The sequence below is a fragment of the Glycine max genome, chromosome 3 (assembly GCF_000004515.6).
Source record: "Glycine max cultivar Williams 82 chromosome 3, Glycine_max_v4.0, whole genome shotgun sequence".
In the NCBI taxonomy this organism is placed as follows: Eukaryota; Viridiplantae; Streptophyta; class Magnoliopsida; order Fabales; family Fabaceae; genus Glycine; species Glycine max.
This window is the reverse complement of record NC_016090.4, coordinates 27,659,002-27,679,537: the sequence shown is the minus strand read 5'-3', so window position 1 is coordinate 27,679,537 and position 20,536 is coordinate 27,659,002.

The window sequence follows — 20,536 nt, the reverse complement described above, 5'->3', positions numbered from 1 at the left end:
TAAATTAAAACACAAATATTTACCAACATTCCCCCACATAATTTAAAATTTTAAAATATATTTTTTAAAAGATAATTTGTATAGAAACATGAGAGAAAAAGCATGTGATATTGTATTTCGGTATAAGGAACCTTCTGGGTTTGAGCCTTATACCTAGTGTTTATGAACTTCCACCCGAGAAAAATATGGTGACTTGATTGTCTTGAACTACATATTCTTTAACCGGACTTTAGTACACAACCCCTACAATATTGGCGTTTAATTAGGTTCTAATCAGTGGTAGCGCGTTACACGGCATTGCGCTTGTATCTTGTTTCGTGAGTGTCACTTAGAGATTAGCCCATATCTCACAGTGGCGGCCCCACCACCATACTCACTATGTGAATCCTCAAAGAGTGAGTTGTGACCTCCACCCCTACCATAATTGTCATCGGACTCATTAAGAGGTATTTTTTTAAACCAAAAATACACATATATAAATACCTCAACCTTAATATTGCCACAATTTATAATACACCTCGTCATAGGAATGAGAAACGGAACAACTCCGCCAAATTTTATTTTGGTGTACTTTAATCAACAAACAATTTCGTTGTTACCCGTTGAACTCCATTCATGGGATCACCAATCACACGGAGACGGATGTCCATTGTTGTAACTAAATAATGGGCTTTAATCTCATTCCCCTCGACGACTCAAATACTTGTTGACATGTCAACCTTTTTGTAAGCGAATCTGCAATATTATTTTCTGACCTGACAAAGTTAAGAGAAATAACACCATGAGAAATCAAATTTCTTATAGACTTATGTCTCACTCTTAAGTGACTTCTTTTTTCATTAAAATTTTGCTTGTCACTTTAGATATAGCAATTTGACTATCACAATGCATTGAAATTGGAGGTATACACTTATTCAACAATGACAAATCGCATAATATATTTTTAAGAAATTCAGTCTCACTAGTAGCAGTATTTAAAACAATAATTTTGCTTTCTTGTGAAATAATAATTTGTCTAGTAGATTTTCATGATACTGCATAACCAGCTAAAGCGAAGACATAACCACTTGTCAATTTTATTTCATCAAAATCAGAACTTCAATTTTGTATCACTAAATTCCTCAATTACTTTCCAATCTACCAACTGCATGTGCAATATCAGACATGCCTAGAGAAGTTTGTCAAATGCAACAAAGAACCGATACTTTGAGAATATTTATGTGAAGAAATTCCTTTACTCAAATTTTTCTTTAACTTGATGGATGAGTCATAAGGAGTAAAAACATGTTTCGCATCAAAATAATTAAACTTCTTCAATAACTTTTCAACATAACAAGATTGGGTAAAAATCATGCCATCATTTTTCTTTATAAGCTTAATACCCAAAATCACATCTACATGACCAAGATCTTTCATATCAAAATTTCTAAACAAGAAAGACTTCACATCATTTATGAAATGCATATTACTACCAAATATCAATATGTCATCCAGATACAAACATAAAATGACACGTCCATTATTATCAAATTGTTTCACATACACACATTTATCACTATCATTGATTTGAAAATCATACAAAAGAATAACTTAATCAAACTTTTGCGTCATTGCTTTGGAGCTTGTTTCAAACCATATAAAGATTTAACGATTTATTTTTTAAGGAAAAAGATTCTCAAAGAAAGTGACATCTCTAGATTGCATAACAGTAACATTAGAAATTTTAGTCACTTCTGAATCAACAACTAAGAATCTATAAGTAGTATTATGTAAAAAATATCCAACAAAATACAATTAACATTTTTTTCTGAATTTTTCTTTTTTTATTAATAGGAATATTAACCTTTACTAGACACCCCCACACTTTAAGATATTTTAGATTTGATTCTCTTCTTCTCCGTAGCTCATAAAGATTTTTTAATTTTTTTTATAAGGTACTCTATTAAGAATATGACAAACAAAATATAAAGCTTCACCAAAGTGTTTATTTTATTATTTTTGTGTGTTATATTTTCACAGGCTTATCTTTTATCAATGAGTTATATATAAAGAGACAATCAGTCAACATGTAACAACAAAATACTTGCAGTAATAATAATAACGTTAAACAATAGAAATTAAAAAACCAAATAACAAACGTCCTGATTTTAAAGACATGTGTTCACAAGATCATTTGACCAAGTAAAAGATAACTTCCTAAGGCAAGAATGAAAGTAGTGAGATGTTTTTAGTTTTTCACATAAACTAATTCTAAAAACATTTTATCTTAAACAAAAATACAATTGACAAAGAAAATATTTTTCAACAATCTCATACTAATTTAAAATTTCAGGAAATAAATAATATAATAAAAAACATTTTTAATGGAACATAATGCATTGTGTTTTCATCCATTAATTTTTCATGCTTACTAGAAAGAAACTCAGTCATATCCATTATAGATATTTTGATACAACATCATGCTACTGCAGAAAAGACTATGCAAAAAGAAAGTATAAAACTTTTTCTCTCTAAGATTGTTAGAAAATAAAATAAAAATGAAAGAAAATAAATACGAAGAAGATGCACAGTCTTTAATTAAATAACAAAATAACAGTAGAAAAATAATTTTAATTGACACCACATAAATCAATAATGCACTATATCATACAAGAAGAACAATGAAAAAATAAATTAGGGAAAGAAAGATATAGCCTGGGTTGAAGCGCGTAAACGCTATCCTTAGAGAGAAAACGCCCCACTGCACTCGTAGGAAAATTTGATTGCGTTCCTCTCCCAAGATACGACAACCTGTTGGTTCCGATCGTGTGCAGCGAAAGGATCCCCGAACCTTCTGAACACCAATGTTCTTGCTCTCACAAAAATAAGTTTTTTTTATAGGAAAAGAAAGAGATAATTTTTTGGGAGAAAGAAAGCAGACATTGCTCTGTCATCTTTTTAGAAAGGAGGAAATATATATATATATATATATATATATATATATATATATATATATATATATATATATATATATATATAGGCACAAACCACCTTGTGCAACAAACAAAATATGACCGTTGAAAATATGACCGTTAGAAATCAACCTACAGTTGTCAAAACAAACATAACAAACTAATTGACTGATTAAAACAAAATCTTAAAAAAAATATAAAATAAATATTTTATTTTATAAAATAAAATTAATGAAATTAATATATATTTATAAATTTTAAATTAAACACAAATATTTACCAACAAATTTCATCCATAATTTATCATTCTCTTGGCAAGCAATGTTTTAAAAAGGGATCCCAATAGTAGTACATCCTCAAAAAGACATGAACTTGCAATGTCTCTTTGGTAAACCTATCAATATATATAGTCCCTAAGTAGCGTGTTTAGCTTTTAATGTATTTCCATCATACTCACCCAAAACTTTGGTTTGATCCTGCTCGTAGAAAAAACATGCGATGAATTTCCTGCTCAGTTTTGCCGAAGTGTTAATGGGCCCAAGCAAAAAATATTTGAACCATCTAAAGGTAGTATTCTTTAGTGTTAAAGGATATGTTGTACCCCTTGTCTAATCACAACTGAATCTAATTAAATTAGTATCAATAAAATAAAATAACTAACATTAAAGAAACATAATATCATAATTTTATAACACTAAAACTAAAATGAAACCCCATTTAATAAGTTCTTGATTTTCAAAATACACACAAATCTAAATCAAAGATATCAACAATACACAATAATGTCATTAACAAAAACAAATTTACAGCTAGAATGAAAAACAAAATACCAAAGGGACTAACTTAGTTGGTTGAACAATATGCATGGGTTGTTATAAATCCTCTTGTATCATAGTTCAACTCCTCATTTTGAAAAAAAAATGAGAAATATCTTCATTTTTCAATTTTTTAAGAAAAACAAATCAAAACAATGTTGTATTAAGCATTTTCACTAACCCATTTTGATTTTTTTAATTGGTTTTATTGTTTTATGATTTATTTGGACTAATCACTGGACTAGTTCATTTTTTTGGTTAGACTAATTGGTTTGGTCTAATTTTCAAAACATGGCTTGTAAGAGAGCAAGATCTAAAAATAAAAGGTGCTTGTAGGGTTCATTTTGTATCGTCCTATTGTTCCATCACAAGTAACAATTCCAAATACTTAAGAATTGGGAGCAACATGATCTTTTTTACAAGGGATAATGCACCACAAGGACCTATTCATCATTAATGCAAGCTTCTTTAGGAATTAGGATAATACTATGGTGAGGCTCCTAAAAACATTAAGATGCTTATGGATGGGCTCAGTGAAAGTAGTAAGAGGGCCTTATAGGGGTATCTTGACGTTTCTAACATTGATATTAGCAATAAGAGTGTGATGAAGAGCCACTAAAGGGTGAGGAGATTAGCATGAAGGACCTTAGCTTGGGAGGAGTCATGATTAGAGCAAGGCTCAAGAAACTACAAGAAGAGTTCAACAAGAAGATGACCTCACTTATGAATAGGGGTGGGAATAGGTCAGACCGGCCTACAGGGGCCTACGACATGGCCTACATAAAGTCTGACCTGAACTGGCCTATTTAATTAAAATGTTATGCTCAGGCTTTTTAAAAGCCTATTAAATTAAATAGACCAGGTTTAGGCTTATTAAAAAGCCTTATAAGCCTGATAGGCCGGCCTATATATATATATATATATATATATATATATATATATGTATATATATTTATATTATTTTTTGGGTATCAATATATACTTATATTATTTTTTGGGTACAATTAATTTTTTTTTGAAACTATCAGACTTTGATTACACAGTACTGCTCCATAACTTCTATTCCTATAATCAAGTAAGACTTTAATTACAATTTAGGTGTGAGTCATGTGCCCCTTTATATTCCTCATTATTTTTATTGGCTTTCCTATTCCTGTTAACGTTTCCTTTTCCTTTAACTTTCCTATTACGTTCTTACTCGAGAGCAAAGGAATATTAAAGATTTAATGTGAAGAAGGCTTTTAAAAAGACTATCAGGCCAGACTAGGCTTTTAAAAAGACCAATCCAAACTAAAATAAAATCCTTTGATAGGTTAAGACCTCAAAAATTCATTGTAGGCTAGGCTCAGGTCTTTCAAAGTCTGACCTGACCTGACCTATTCTCACCCCTACTTATGAAGAAGGAAGAGGAATGAGTCTTAAAGATAATAAGTTGTAGTCAACTATATGATTAGTAGTAGTTATTTTTAGAAACCTTTATGGGCTTTAATAATTGTGTAATTGAACCCAAATTTGATAATTAGCCTTATATTAGTTACCTTGATAATTTCTTTAATGTGTTAGTTTTGGGTCTTGACCCAAGTGCTTATTTTAGTGAGAGAAATAAATGTACCTCTTAAACATTTTTAAGGACTTTTTACTTGATAATTGAATTTTAACTTGTTGCTAACAAAGAGTGCTTTTCTTGGAGCCCTTTGATTCTTATTAAAGAACTCAATTCTTTGTAGCTAGCGAACCAATCTTAACTCATTAAATAATATGAATTGTGGAGTTATTCCTCCATTCTCTTACCTTGATCCATCTTTTTCTTGTTTTTAATTTTGTAAAAAATTACCAAATTAATGATGTTTAATTTTGATCCAAATTAAGGGGTTTATTAGCATGGTAGATAACTTTGATGATAATGGAGTAGGATTTGTTTATCTAGAGAAAAGCTAGACGAGATTTTGGCTTGTTGAGCCCTTAACTAATCAATTTGTTGGTTCTACCCTTATATGAGTTGAGCTGGGTGGAAAATTAGGTTAATGGGTTCTTAGCACTCATGAGAACTTAAGAAAGGGAGGATCATGGCCCATTTGTTGATAGTTTTGGCAAAGGATTAAAGGTATTAATACATAGTGCTTCTTGGGACTTCCATTTTCCTCTATTTGAGACTTGAGAGGAGAGGCAAGATTGTCACATTGTTGATGAGAAGTGTTTTTATGAGTGTTCACCATAATTGCTCACATAAAACTAGAGACAAGAAGCGAAACAAACATGGTAAAAAATGAGGTTGAGTTCTCCATTAGGTGAAGAAGAGAAAGTAAGATTTCTCTTTTTCACAAAATGGTCCTAATGTTCTTGAATCTTTGTAGGAGTGGTCATGTGTTTCACATTAACAAACTATAATGGCGAGATTGAAAGATAGTACTTGATGATGGTTAGTGAGAGTTTTTTTTTTTATCATTGGGAATGTGGGGGTGGGGGGGGGGGGGGGTAGAGGTTCTCTTGTAAGGTGCAAATCCGTGAGATGAATAATTAAAGAAACTGTGTACCTTATGAAAATAACTAGTAAATAGTCATTTTCGTCCTTGAAAGTGTGTGATGCTAACAAATCTGTCCCTTAAATATGAAAAAAAAAACAAAATTTAGTCATTGAAAGTGTAAAAGTGAGACAAATTTATCCCACCATTAGCTTTCATCCATTAACGTTAGGGAACTCGTCGACATGGCATGCAAAGACAAAAATGTCATGAAATTGATACTTACATGGACATAAGACTAAAGTTATTGATAAATAGGTCCATAAATTTAACAACTTATTGACATTTTTGTCATTAAAAAATACAACTTCCACACAAATATATCCACGAAATATATGAACCTGATTAGTTGACATTAGTAACAAGATACATGCACCAACACACATTAGACTTATAAGTTTTTGATTTTGTTGTTACAAATATTTATTATAATATATTATAATTATAAATATATTTATAATGTCAACTTATCATAGAAGAATCAAGACTCAAGAGGAGACAAGGTAGGGGTAGGTTCTCAAATAAAAAATTAGTTTGCCAAATCTTAAATGGATCACCCATAAGTAGAAAAAACAAACATGAGAGGTCTAACAACCAGAACTACAATACTTTTATACTTTCCCAAGCTCAGTTAGTGATCTTCTATATAATTATAATGTATTATAACTTCCCCAAGCTCAGTTTGCAAATATTTATTATAATGCATCATAATTATATATAGGTGGTTACTAACTGAACTTGGGGAAGCTATAATACATTATATAGGTGGTCAGTAACTGAGTATCAATTTCATGACATTTTTATCCCTGCGTGCCATGTAGATGAGTTTCTTACCGTTGTCGGACGGAAGTTAATAGTGGGACAAATCTGTCTCACTTTTTAGACTGAGGACTAAATTTTATTTTTTTCATTTTTCAGGGATGAATTTTTAGTAATAAACATCTTTAGAAACAAAAATAATTATTTATTCCTATAAATATGATGTTTATATTAGCTTTGATGACTTATCTTGTAAATATCTATACTATTAATAAAAAAAAAAATCTCCATTTAGTGTACACATTTCATTATTGGATAGTTTAATTTTACCTTTAAATCTTCTTATCAATTTTTTTCTAATCTATAGTAACTTTCAACTACTTTTATATTATTAATTTTGTCACTTTTTTATTAACTGTATCTAACTTTTTTTTTTTTGCTTTTTATTCCTTATTTAAAAAATTTAGAGGCACAAATCTCTTCCCCTAGTCATTATGATCGTGATTTATCAATTTCTGAATTTATTTGAAAAGATGATAATTTAGCATTACTTGTTTTAATTAATAGTTAGTTTATTATGTCATGTATTTTATGTTTTGAAACATGTTCCCCACGTGTTAGATTAGGTTGAGATGCTTTCATCCTTATGGGCCACTATGTGGCCAACCCTTGGTGCAAAATAAATTTTAATACATTAAATTAGAAAGATCAAAGGTTGCAAGCATAAACCTTACTAATGGCACCTTTAATTCATCACTACCACATGAACACGATAATACTTTTCAAAAAAAGATTACTTTGGTTTTCTTTTCCCATATGGAGACGAAAGACAAAGGTTAATAAAGAAATGAATAAAAAGTTTGTGTTCTGAGAAAATAAAATTTATTCTTTATTTTTTCGATATTATATAATGCTTCTAATTAATTATTTGATGTCATTAACATCTAATAATTATTTAGTATTTTTTATTAAATGAAATTTAATTAGGTGAGTATATAATATGAAACTAGGAATTAAATAAAAAATCTGACCAACAAATCTTTTAGGTGAATCTACATAAATTTGATTTAATATTAAATATAATAAAAAATTGTGTCACATTGTCATGATTATAAATACCTCACGTATTTAACTTTTCATTTGTGATTATCTCAACGTTCTATAGTAAATTATGAGTTTCTTTTTACTCAAATTAAACGTTATGATTAGAAAGAGGAATGGTGATTCCTTGGTATTTTAAAAAGAATATATTATATTGGAATAACTTTTATAATGTATATGTTCTCACCACGGTTTTAGTTATTTTGTAAAATTATTTTTTAATTGTGTAAATCATAATAGTTATATTATGATTTTCAATAATTAAATTAACAAGAGAGAGAAGTGTAACAAGATTTTGAGAGATATATGTTGTATTTGTATAGGGGCAGGCAAAACTTAAAAGTTAGTACATCATAGTTTAGTTGCATGATACCTTTAACGTAAAATCAATCATTAGGTGAAAACGGCATAACTTCACAATATGTGTTTAGCTTCATCATCGGTTGTTTGAACACATAACCGAATGATGGTAACTAACTCAATATTGTCCATACGATTTTGTCGGGACATGTTTATTTTCATTTTCTTGGCGGTTTTCATAATTTCCCATTTGTTTAGACCTAGCGTGCATTGTGCATGTGATTAGGAGGTTAAATGTTTTAATTTATGTGTCCCCATCTAGCATGATTTTTTATATCCATTGGAAAGAATTGAAAAGTTTTGACTGCAGACGTCACTTTTAAGTTGGCTAGCTATGTCCCTCTCACACCATATAAAAATTCAAATTAGACCGTTCATTGGGTTTTGAATTGCTTGGAGCTAGCTCATCAGTTATAGCGGTCAAAGGAAAACGAAAAGATAGAGTTGAAAATTAATATTTTATAATATAGATTATCCAAATTATAATTGAAATATGAATATATTGACATTGGGCAGTTTTCATACCGTTTTAATTCTGGTGCTGGGAATGCAAGTTGTTTGCTTGACAATTTTTGGTTCCATAAAAAAATGTCAACAAAATAATTTCAAAAAAACATAGTAAATACACTTTGAAAAAACATAGTAAACGAACTAGTAAAAAAAAAAAACACATTTTTTGAACCGTGTTTGTTTCACATTTGTTTTTAAGGCTGGTTGCATGTATACAATATATAAATTTTTATTATACTTTGTCATCCTTCTCTTTATTGTACTCTTAAAAAATAGAGTTTCTAAGTAGGTTCTATAGTATATTTTAGGACGGTTTAAAAATTATTTCTAAGTCATTGTCGTAAAAACACGATGATGTTTAAATTATTTTGAAAATTTATTTTTTAAGACGGTTGTCTAAAAAAATCATTTCAAAAAAATATTTTTCTAAGACAATTCTTAACATAATCGTCTTTTAAAATAGATCAGACATGTTAAATTCACGATAAAAAGATCACAAATCTTATATAATTATACACAAATAAAGCCAGCAGAAACATATGTTCGTGTCTAAGAGTGCAAATTTGGTATGTCAAACTCTGGCCATTAACAAATTTTTAAAAACAGATATTTATTTAGATTCCCAAACTTGACAACTTGCAAGCAGTGATAGAAGAAAAAACAATTTTTTTTCTTTATTTAAAAACGAGTTACTGCTTAATTGGTTTGAGTTTAAGTACTCCACAAGTAAAAACTTGTAATGGTGGTTAATTTAGTATATATTATTATATATTAATATGAACCTTTCAGTGGCAGCCACTGGTTGTAGCCACTGAGGACTTTCCAAGGGAAGAGAATAACTTAGAAGAAAAGGGGAAACCACTTTTTCTCTAAAACTTTTTAAAATCACCTTTATATTACTCTTTGTTTTTTTTAAAAAAAAAAATTCCAAAACACCTAAACCATACTATCCTTTGATTTGATGTGCATGAACCATATTAATAAAGCTATTTTTTGACTACCTTTCTTCATTCTTAGTTAATAATCCATTAATCTTATTCTTCACACTAAATTAATAATATGTTTTGTTTAGCCTTTGTTTAGAGGATAAAGTGGAAAGTTATACGTATAGCCATTGATTAAAAAAAAATCAATGGAATATTAAAAATTTCATAATTTAGTATATAAGTTAAATTTAATTAGTATGATCATAGATCAAGCTTCTTAGATAAATATAGTAAAAAAAGTGACATTTTCTACCGTGGATAATAATACTCGATTAGTAAACGACTTAACAGAGAAAGGAGAATTTGATTGCCCCAATTAGTTAGTGAGAAATCAAATCAGCTAAGTATCTGTCGAATTCAACATGTGCACAGATTCATGCAGAAACAGTAAAATGTTTCTTAATTACGAGAGAAAAGTGGTAAAAGATAACGTGAAACAAGCTCAGGAAGCTAAGCCCAAAAATTGAGCATCATTGAACTTGAAACGTAACCATAAGCAATCACATGACTTCTCAAGTCAAGCAAAGAAACCAAAACCAAAACCAGCGGAGCACAAAAGATATGCCCTACGCAAAACGTTAAATAATTGTTTACTGTCCCATGTGAGCATGTTTGGACCATGAATATTGGGACTTACCAGTGGGTTTGAATCAGATTCCCTTGCCTAAGCTTAACAAAGGACGTCTAGTACTACTATATAAATAGAAACCCCCTAGCTAGCAAGTTGGAACACACAACAACACAAGACAATTCTTCAATTCTTTCCTACTCATTAAGCCTAATATTCTCACAAACCAAAGAAACACTACTCACTACTTTCTCTATAGCGTTTTCAATAGCCATGGGTGGCAACTAGCAAAGGAAATCTAGCTCCTTCAAGTTTGTTTTCAACATTTTCAAATCTAGCAATAGGCAAAGAGAAGAGCACTATGATGCTCATTATAATGATGCACCAAAGCAATGGACCATAGTTTGGCCCAGTGATGAGGCAACTTCTAAGAATAATGAGAAATACCAATTGCTACTCCCTAGCATTTAAAACATTACTAAAGACATGCTGCATATTCACTTACCTTAGACAACTTTTATCCTAAATTATGTGTAAGTCTAATTAGAAATAGTATTTATTTTTGCACATAACCTGGTTGTTTTGATATTAATAATTACACTAGCCTATATGACTCAAACAACAAAGACACTAAAAGTAGAGAATTACATACCCAACACAACTTTATAACTTGTCCCTCTAGAATTCTATATTCTCATGGTTTTATCTGCAAAACCAATACATATTGTTTCCCCTTAAGGTACAAAGTAAAAGGAAATTGAAAAATGTAAGTACATATGTCAGACCCTAATTTCATCCGGGTATAATGTTTTTATCATTCGAATATGATGTTTTGATCATTACTAATCGAATTACGATGTTTGGCACCGGTTACAGCGCAAGGCCAAGGGGTCGCATAGGATTTTGATGGTTGTTTGTCAGTTCCAAAAACAAAAGCCACAAGGAAGGAACAAAATGGTCATTTCCTAGAGTTTTCTTACCCTAAACTCACCTAGGCTAGCATCTACCTTGCCTGGGTGAGCTGATGACTTCAAGCCTAAGCAAGCAGCTCGCCTGGGCGAGCTTCCCCAGCGCCAAATGACTTTTTCTATAAATAGCTATGCAGGGGGAGAGGTTAGGGGGTTCTGAGAACTGAAGAAGGAGAGGAAGAAACGCAAAAAGAGAAAGAGAAGAAGAAAAAAAAGCAACATTGAGACGCTGTCGAATTGCAACCGTGGATCATTCCCTACATCATTTCCCTCACTAGTCTTGTACCCCGTGCAATAGTCGGTTAATTTTTCTTGAGAGTTGAATGTAATTAATGTACCCTTATGGGTCCTCTGTGATATTATGTGTATATTTATCTTCTCCCCTTTATTGTTGATAATTTCGTCTTATTCATAAGGCTTAATTCTAGTCGATCACTAGTGTCATGAAATTGGTTTTTTTAGTGAGACTGGAAGGCAATAAACAAAATCAAAATGAAAAAAAACCAATTCATAACCAAACTTTTTTTCGTCAAATATCACTTGAGATCGTTTCAAGGTCCAATGCCTTAACAAATCTTTGTTTGCAATCAAAATAAGTCTTTTAAAAAACATGAACATTCTTACTTAAAGAACTATGTAGGTCTGATTTTCTCATTGCACCTGGACATACATAGGAGCAAGGACAACACCCTTGTCGATTCGAAAATAATAATAACAATAATAAAAAATAAGGAAAATAAATAATTTTGAAGTCACATTTTGCATACTCGATTAAAGGCTACTGTCCCTTGTGACGGATGTGTGGGGTGCTAATATCTTCCCTATGCGTAAACAACTCCCGAACCCTTTTTTTTTCAAAATTCGCAGACCTCTTTTGATTTTTCTAATGTTTTCCTCGAATAAATGTTGGTGGCGACTCCCACTCGTTTTCTCCATAGGAGACAAACATGCTTTTATTTATTTTCTTTCGTCGTCCCGTTGTAAGGTAGGTTGCGACAACATGTAACATAAATAGTAACAACTACCAAAAAAATACATCAACGTGAAAGAGAATATACTACCATCAGGAGTAAAATCACACAGGTCATACTGTCATGATGACCCGTAAAGCAAGTAGAGGGACAATTCTATAAGTAGTCTTCCACATCCAAACATTGAAATCCTCAAAAACAGCGAAGAGTGTGTGTTGTCTTGGATGCCACCTGAGCCACTAAGAAAATTTCATGGCAACTAATTTAGTAACTACTCAAAGCAAAAAAGCAAGAATATCAACAATCTCACCTCAATGCCCCCTCCAAGACCTTCAAATACATTTTTTAGATTTTCAGATGCATCCCAGACTTGAACAATTCCATGGAAGCACCGTGATGTAAGATGTAACATCCCATTTTTCGTAAAATAAATAAAAAGAGTTGTATTTAAAAATTAATAAAGTTTTTAGAAATTAAATAAATGAGAGAAAAGAATTTTTGTTAATTAAAATAAGGATTTCATAGTATTAGAAAATAAATAGAGTAAAATGATATTTCAGAAAATAAAGGGATGTTTTAATTAGTTATTTATTCAATGAAAGAGTAAAATAAAGTTTCTTTTTATAAAATAATAAAATAAAGAAAAATAGAGTAATTAATAGGTCGAGAGTATCCTAGTTATAAATAGAGACATATTAGGTCAGTTTTTACATTTAGGATCTACACTCTTTTTTCCTCTCAAATTCGTTTTTCCTTCTTCCTCTCCCAAAACCCTCCTTTTTCCTACATACATCCAAACATGTCTTATTATAACTATGATCTTGGACTCATTAGTCATTGGATCATCATAAAATTTGGACACTACCTTTGGAACTCATTTTTCCACATTCTCACTGTTGAGATTTGTGAAATAATGTCTACAGAGGGAGACATTCCTCTCGCACAAAGACAATGAAATTGAGGCTCAAATCCCTTCTTCTTCTCTCAAACGCTTGAAAACTCTAACAGAGCAATCAAAAGAAAAGCCTGAGGAAGCTTAGGGAACGACTAGAGACACTGTTATCGTTGCTGGCCTACACACGTTAGCTCGCTTAGAGGTAAGAGATGAGTTTATCTCAATTGAGGTTAAAATGAACATGTGTAGGGATTCTTAAAGGATCAAATTGGGGTTTATTTTGGAATATTTATGATTATAATTCTACCTTTATGGTTATAATCATGAGATTGGTATGTTTGACAGGCTAATTGATGTCCTAATGCAAATTAGTTGATGAAATTGAGCACTCTTGGTATTTTTTGTGTGTTTTTGAACCTATGATTTTAATTCCTTTGATTTTGATATGATTATGTGAAATTGTTTGAGGGATTTTACTCCCCATGTTGTGAGAAATATTTTTGTATAATTTGTTTGTGTTTTGGACATGATTTACTAGATTAGCATGATAAATTGTTATATTGGGATCATGAAATTGTGATTGAGATTATGTGTAAGTGATAAATTGAAAATGTGATGAATTGTGAGATACATGTGTATTGAGATATTGTATATTGAGTTGTGAGTTATGAATTGTACAATCATACAATTGTAAGACCCTTTAAGGACGATGAGTTTTTGCGTGATGAGTATTGTGATGGGATCCACTGTGGGAACCCGTTGAGTTGAATTACTTTGAGGCGCGACGAGTTAAAATGATTTTGAAAACAATTGAGTAGTTGTGCGTATTGCATAATTCATAGGTAAAGTCTGTGATTGTTCCATGTATATATTAATATTGTGTGATATGTATATGATTAATGAGGTGGTAACATGTTACTTTGAGATTATAACATTGTGATTGAGATTGAGTATATGTGATAAGTTAAGTATGTGTTAAAGTGTGAGAACACACATGTATTGAGAGGTTGTGTGCATTGAGTTATGAGTTATGAATGTTATAATCACACGACTGTAAGACCCTTTAAGGGTTGATAGGTTAATATATGACATGTATTGTAATTGGGTCCACTATGGGAACCTGACGAGTTGAAACACTTTGAGGCGCGACGAGTTAAAATTATTTTGAGAACAATTAAGGAATCGTGTGTTTTTTTATAGTTCATAGATAGAGTCTGCGTGTTAAAATGTTTTTCTGGATTGGACTTGAATCAGGAGGGAGAGACCTTGATAGACTTTTTGGAGTCTAGGCCTTGGGGGTAAATACAGCCGGTTTGAGTGCTCCTTTAAGCCTGTGCCGATCCCGCATGGTTGAAACATTCTTGCAAAACAACATGATCCTGACTAGTCTTCCTATGATTTTACCTAATGAGAGTGACCTGGCCTACCAGTGTGTGGTCTGTCTTGTCATGCACTCCTAGGCGCTCGATGAGGTTTTTCACTGACATCGTATCACATTGCATATAGGATTGAGTCTTATTGTATTTGTTGCATAATGCCTGTGTAATGACTATTGTGACTTGTTACGTGATGGTGGATAATGAATTGTGTGAGTGTGAGATGTGTTACTCTGAACACATGATTAATGTGAAGGTGTGGAATGTGATGTTGTGATTAAATCCTTAGGACAAGTGATGTTACACAATGAGTGGTAAAATGATGTGAATTGTGCTAAGTTGAGCTTGTTGTACTTATTATATGTGTGTGTGTGTGTGCTTCTGTTTATCTCTACCGATTTAGGAATGTGATAATTCACTCACTATGTCCTGTTTGTGTCACATTTAGTGGTATTAAAGCAGGTTGAACCTTTCAATCACGATGGAAATTCAATCACAAACTCAGAAAAATCAATAACAAACTCACGATGGAAATTCAGAATCTTTATGACCTGCACAAAATCAATAACAAACTCACGATGGAAATTCAATCAATTGAAAGTAACATGACATTACCAATCATGATGCTGAACCTATCCTAACTAGAAAAATACACATCCAGTAGTAGCTATTGTATCATGCAAATACCTTGAAGCTCGGAAGCTCAATCTCCCTTTTCACCAATCTTCTAGAGAAATCCTTTGCCATCACCACCCTTTGTAGCCACCAATGTCACATCTGTTGGGTTGCAGGAAACTGTGTATAATTCCCATGTACAAGAATCCAAGTGAGCGTGGAAATATAATAATACATTCCCTTGTAATAGAAAAAATTATTAGTCAGTCATCTAAATGGAATATTTGGCTTCTTGAAACACTAGGTTTGATTCAATCTAATTAGCTTAATAAGAATTTGGATAGCATCGGTAGAAACATAATAAACAAAAGAGTAGAAAACATCATAATCCTTAATAATATATATAAAATCAGATTAACAATGAAAAGGAATATTACAACACGTGCTTACCATCATCCTTGTAGTATGATAGAAGAAAATCACATATTTGATGAGGTATTTTCCATCAGGTGCATTAGACAGTTCATGAATTGCATTCACCATTCCAACTCTCTGGTATGGAAAAGCCAACCTTCCTTCCGAGCCTATTTAGAATGAAACTCGTGTGGTCAAAATATATAACAACAACACCACTAACTTTGTCAATCGAAACTCTATATAACCCACACCTCCAAATGGTTTACTGGGTATCATAACAAGCCAACAACACAAGCATAGAGACATTTTATACCTTTAATAATAGCTTTGATAGCATTGAACATTGTGTCTAATGCAATTGGATTGCTAAATTTTGGGCTCAGACTCTGGACTATAGCTAATGCCACATCCCTTCTCCCTTCATTAGCATGCCGAGCCTGTGCTAATACTATCGAAATAATTTTTGCAGCATACTTACTTAGATCAAGGTTAACATACTTCAATAGAATCCCGACAGACTCCAACATAATCTCTGGGTTATGTTTTAGCATTTTAACAGAGGATGGTATCATAAGACTTTGAAAATCTTCATGTGACATTTGCAAATAAAGTGGACAAAATGCTTCAGTAAGACTCTTTCTTGGCTTTTCTTTGGCACACAATATTGCATTAACATATATATCAAGAAATGTTGGCTGTAAGGAGCAAAGAACTACATCATACCCTATGAGGTTAACATTAACCTGATGCAAGCACAAACCGAAAAACTTATGCATACCCATTCACCTTGAATTCCCCAAATAAAGATGAAGATCAACTTGAGAACTCCAACAACATTAGTAATTCTGGACTATCCTTGAAAGGAATTCAACCATTTCTAGGCTTTTTCATGTAGACTTTATAAATATCCAACAACTGATAACAAGTATAAATATCTAAATTACACTATAATTTCTTATATGCATTATATAATCGAAAAGAAGGGTATCAAAACTCAAAAGCAAAAAATTGAGGAAGCAACACATGTAATTATATCCATAAGAGAAGAACATCATGGAGTGCACTTTGGTGGTGCCCTTTCTTCGTTGTTGTTGTTCCTTCCTTCTTCTATGGCGAGGAGAAGAATTTCCTAAACCCGAAAATCAAACCTGATTTCGACGAGCCGTAAAGGGAGCAAACATAGGGAGGCGAGGGAGGTCATCATGGTCATCGTTGGAGGAGGATGATGAAAGAAAGAGACGCGACGAGGAGATGGAGAGGGATTTGGCATCGGAGGAATTTGAAGTTAGTAGTTGCATATTTTTCGAGGAGAGTGAAGGTGACGTCGTTTTGTAGTGGATGAGATTTTGTAGGGATTTGGCCGAAGAAGGTGTGGCTTTGGTGTTGTTTGTGGCTTGGTAGAATTTTAATAAAATCCCTAGCCCTCCACCTTGCCTTCTTGCTCCCCCACACCCTCCCCCTCGTCTTGTATAAATGACAAAAAAACCTATGACGATGACGATGGTTTTAATAAAATCAATGTTAAGTATGTTATTTCGACATTGGTTTTTATTTAAACTGTCTTTAAATATATGTTTCAAAGACAGTTTTCATAAAACTGTCTTTGAAAAGTTAGGAATATTTACAAAAGTGCCACCTAGTAGGATATGATATCGGTTTTATTAGAACCGTCTTTGAATATGTGTCATAGAAAAACATTCTTGTAATAGTGTTGGGATTACTTTTAACTTTGTTAATTTTGTGAAAGTTTCATTAGTAAATTTAATAATAGAAAAAGAGACATTCATTTATGAAAGAAAAAACAAAGGCAAAAGAAAATGATGTTTAAATAGTGACATGAAGAATTTTGTTGGCAACCATTTTAATACTTAATTACATGCAATTTTTTGGGTTTACTTAATTGAACTTTAAATCTTGATTCAGTTGTTGAAATTTAATGTGAACAATTTTACACACATGGACTTCTCGACAACCATTTTAACTTGAAGTTGTCACGAAGTTAAAAGAAATGAATAAGAGAATTTTAGGCAAAGAAAATTCATTAAAAATAATGTGTTTCTCATGTAACAATCTCAAACTAACATTTCTCTTGTCAAAAACATCAAAGGGTGACTTTCACAAGAAAAAAAATTAATAATCAAAGGATGACTAGTAAAACAAAAAATCAATAATTATGATATTTTTTTGTAAGGTTAACCAATAAATATGATTTTTTGTATTAAAGTTGATTAATCAAATTTTTTAATAGAGATTATTCATCAATAAAGTTAGTACTTACTATACATCAATTTCATTTCATGATGACAAAAAATATAATGGTTACAATGAATATTGTACAACTATTTCGGTTTGCTTAAAATGTTCAATGAAGATAGTTTTTGAATTAATTTCCAAATGAGGATAAATCATATGGATCTCCATGACTTTAAGATAAGAAGTCGTAAATTTTGTGTGACTTCTTTTTTTATTTTTTTTAATTTATTTTTAATGAAGTCATAAGAAATATCATGATTTTTACAATTTATTTTAAGGAAAATCCTAACCATTTGAAAGTTGTGTATCTCCCTAGGATTTCTAACTTATTTATTTTCTATAATTATATATATATATATATATATATATATATATTAAAAAGATCAATGACTAGTTGTATATATAATGAAATAGATAAATCAATTTAAAATAAGCTTTAAAAATGTTCATTATATAAAATAGAAGGACATAATCATACTAATTATCCATATTACTGCTTAATATTGTGTAATTTTTAATTTTATGTCTATGATTAATTTGTATTGTTAATGTATTATGTTGTTTTTATTTTAACAAATATTTTTATTAGTAAATTATTTTTTGTCTTTAATATTAAAATATTTTTATCAAAAAAATTAATTAATAATATTATAAAAGTCATACAAAATTATTAGGTTACATGAAATAAGTTAGAAGCCGTTGGGTAAGACGCGACTTTAAAGGCTTTTGGATTGTCTGATTTTAGTTTCTTCAATAAAAAAAATACAATGATAAACTTCATTAAAAATAAATTAAACGAAATAAAAAAGATGTCCGTCAATTGAGAATTAATTCAAAAATTACTTCCATTTAATAAATTAAAAAAAATTGCCCCCTTAGATCAAGACACCTGCACTTGAACTATTTCATCATAATAGCGGTCGCTTATGAAGAAGGAATATAGGATCACAATTCAACAAGTGTCATAGAACATTTGGAAACTTTAAATTAATCTAACCGTTGTCTTTGAATTTTTGAATATTTGTTTTGACTTTTAATATAAGCAATTTTATATTTTTAAAATTCAATTTAAAATTAGTATATATTATTATCAAACAAACCATAATAATTGTAAATTAGAAGAAATAAGTACTAAATGCACAGATCAATTACATAAATATTTTCTGTCAATTTTTTTGAACAAAATTGTTTTAGTTTTATACATAATCTGAATTTGAAGTTTAAAAATTTAATTATATTAGAATTCAGTTAAAAAAATATTACTCATAACAACTCTACTCTTAAATAGAGTTATAAGTTGACTTGATGATGAAGAAAGAAAGTAAAAGATCATGTATTTGAATTTCTCCTAAAAAAAATCCCACTGTTGGAATAATATCAATTTAAATTCTTGGGATATGTTTGAATTCTCGTTAATTATTTAAAATTGAGTTAAAATATTAGTTGATATGATTTCAAATAAATATTACACATTTAGTATTACATTAAGAAAATGATTTTGTGTCTAAATTTAATTTTAAGTTGAAGAACCTTTAAATAATTTTATATTCAATAAATTATTGATATACTCAATTATATTTTTATTTTTTAAAATAAAAAAATTCAAAAAGACAAATTATTTTATTTTAAAATTAATTTTACTTAAAATAAATTTCATGCATTTTTTTAACCCTGGGAGAAAAAATTTAAAACTTTAATTTGACATCAAAGTAATCTTCATCTCATTGGATCACCCATTTTGATACAAAGTATGCAATATTTAGAGTCGCAACTACATATTTATGTTGAAGATCACATTTCAGATCTTAGTTAAACAATTTAAGTGTCGAACCATTTATATTAATAACTTTTAATATTTAAAATTATTTTTACAGCTGTTCACTCTAACATAAACTTAATATAAAGCCTGGATATCGAACAGAACCATCATGAAATCATCTATAAATCTGAATTCTGAAAGGGGAACGAGCACGACCACTTAAAATTTTAAAATATCTGACCAGAATACTTTGAAAAAAAGACAAAACGAATTGCAGGCATAGACTTTTGTTAGTTTTGTATCTACAAATATCGAATACGATGATGTAACCGATTGAAAGCCATTGTTAAAAAATATAATCAAGAAATTGATGATGATGATTCAATGTTTGAGATTGGAGAAAGAAAACTTGCGTGGCTCACAAAATTTGTAGAGAAAAAGGATTATGTATTATTATTTTAATTTTTATATAATTATTCAATTATAATTTACGATGTATAATAAATTTATTAATTTTAAAATAATTAAAATAATAATTTATTATTAAATTACAGTATAAATTTATTTTATATTTTCGGTGTATGGATATTAAACTCAAATTTCAATTCACAGTATAAAACAAACAAATACATCTTTTTCTCAAACTTTTTCAAGAAATTTCATAACCACCATTCATTTTTTAACTCTCTCTCATTCCTTTTGGCTTCATG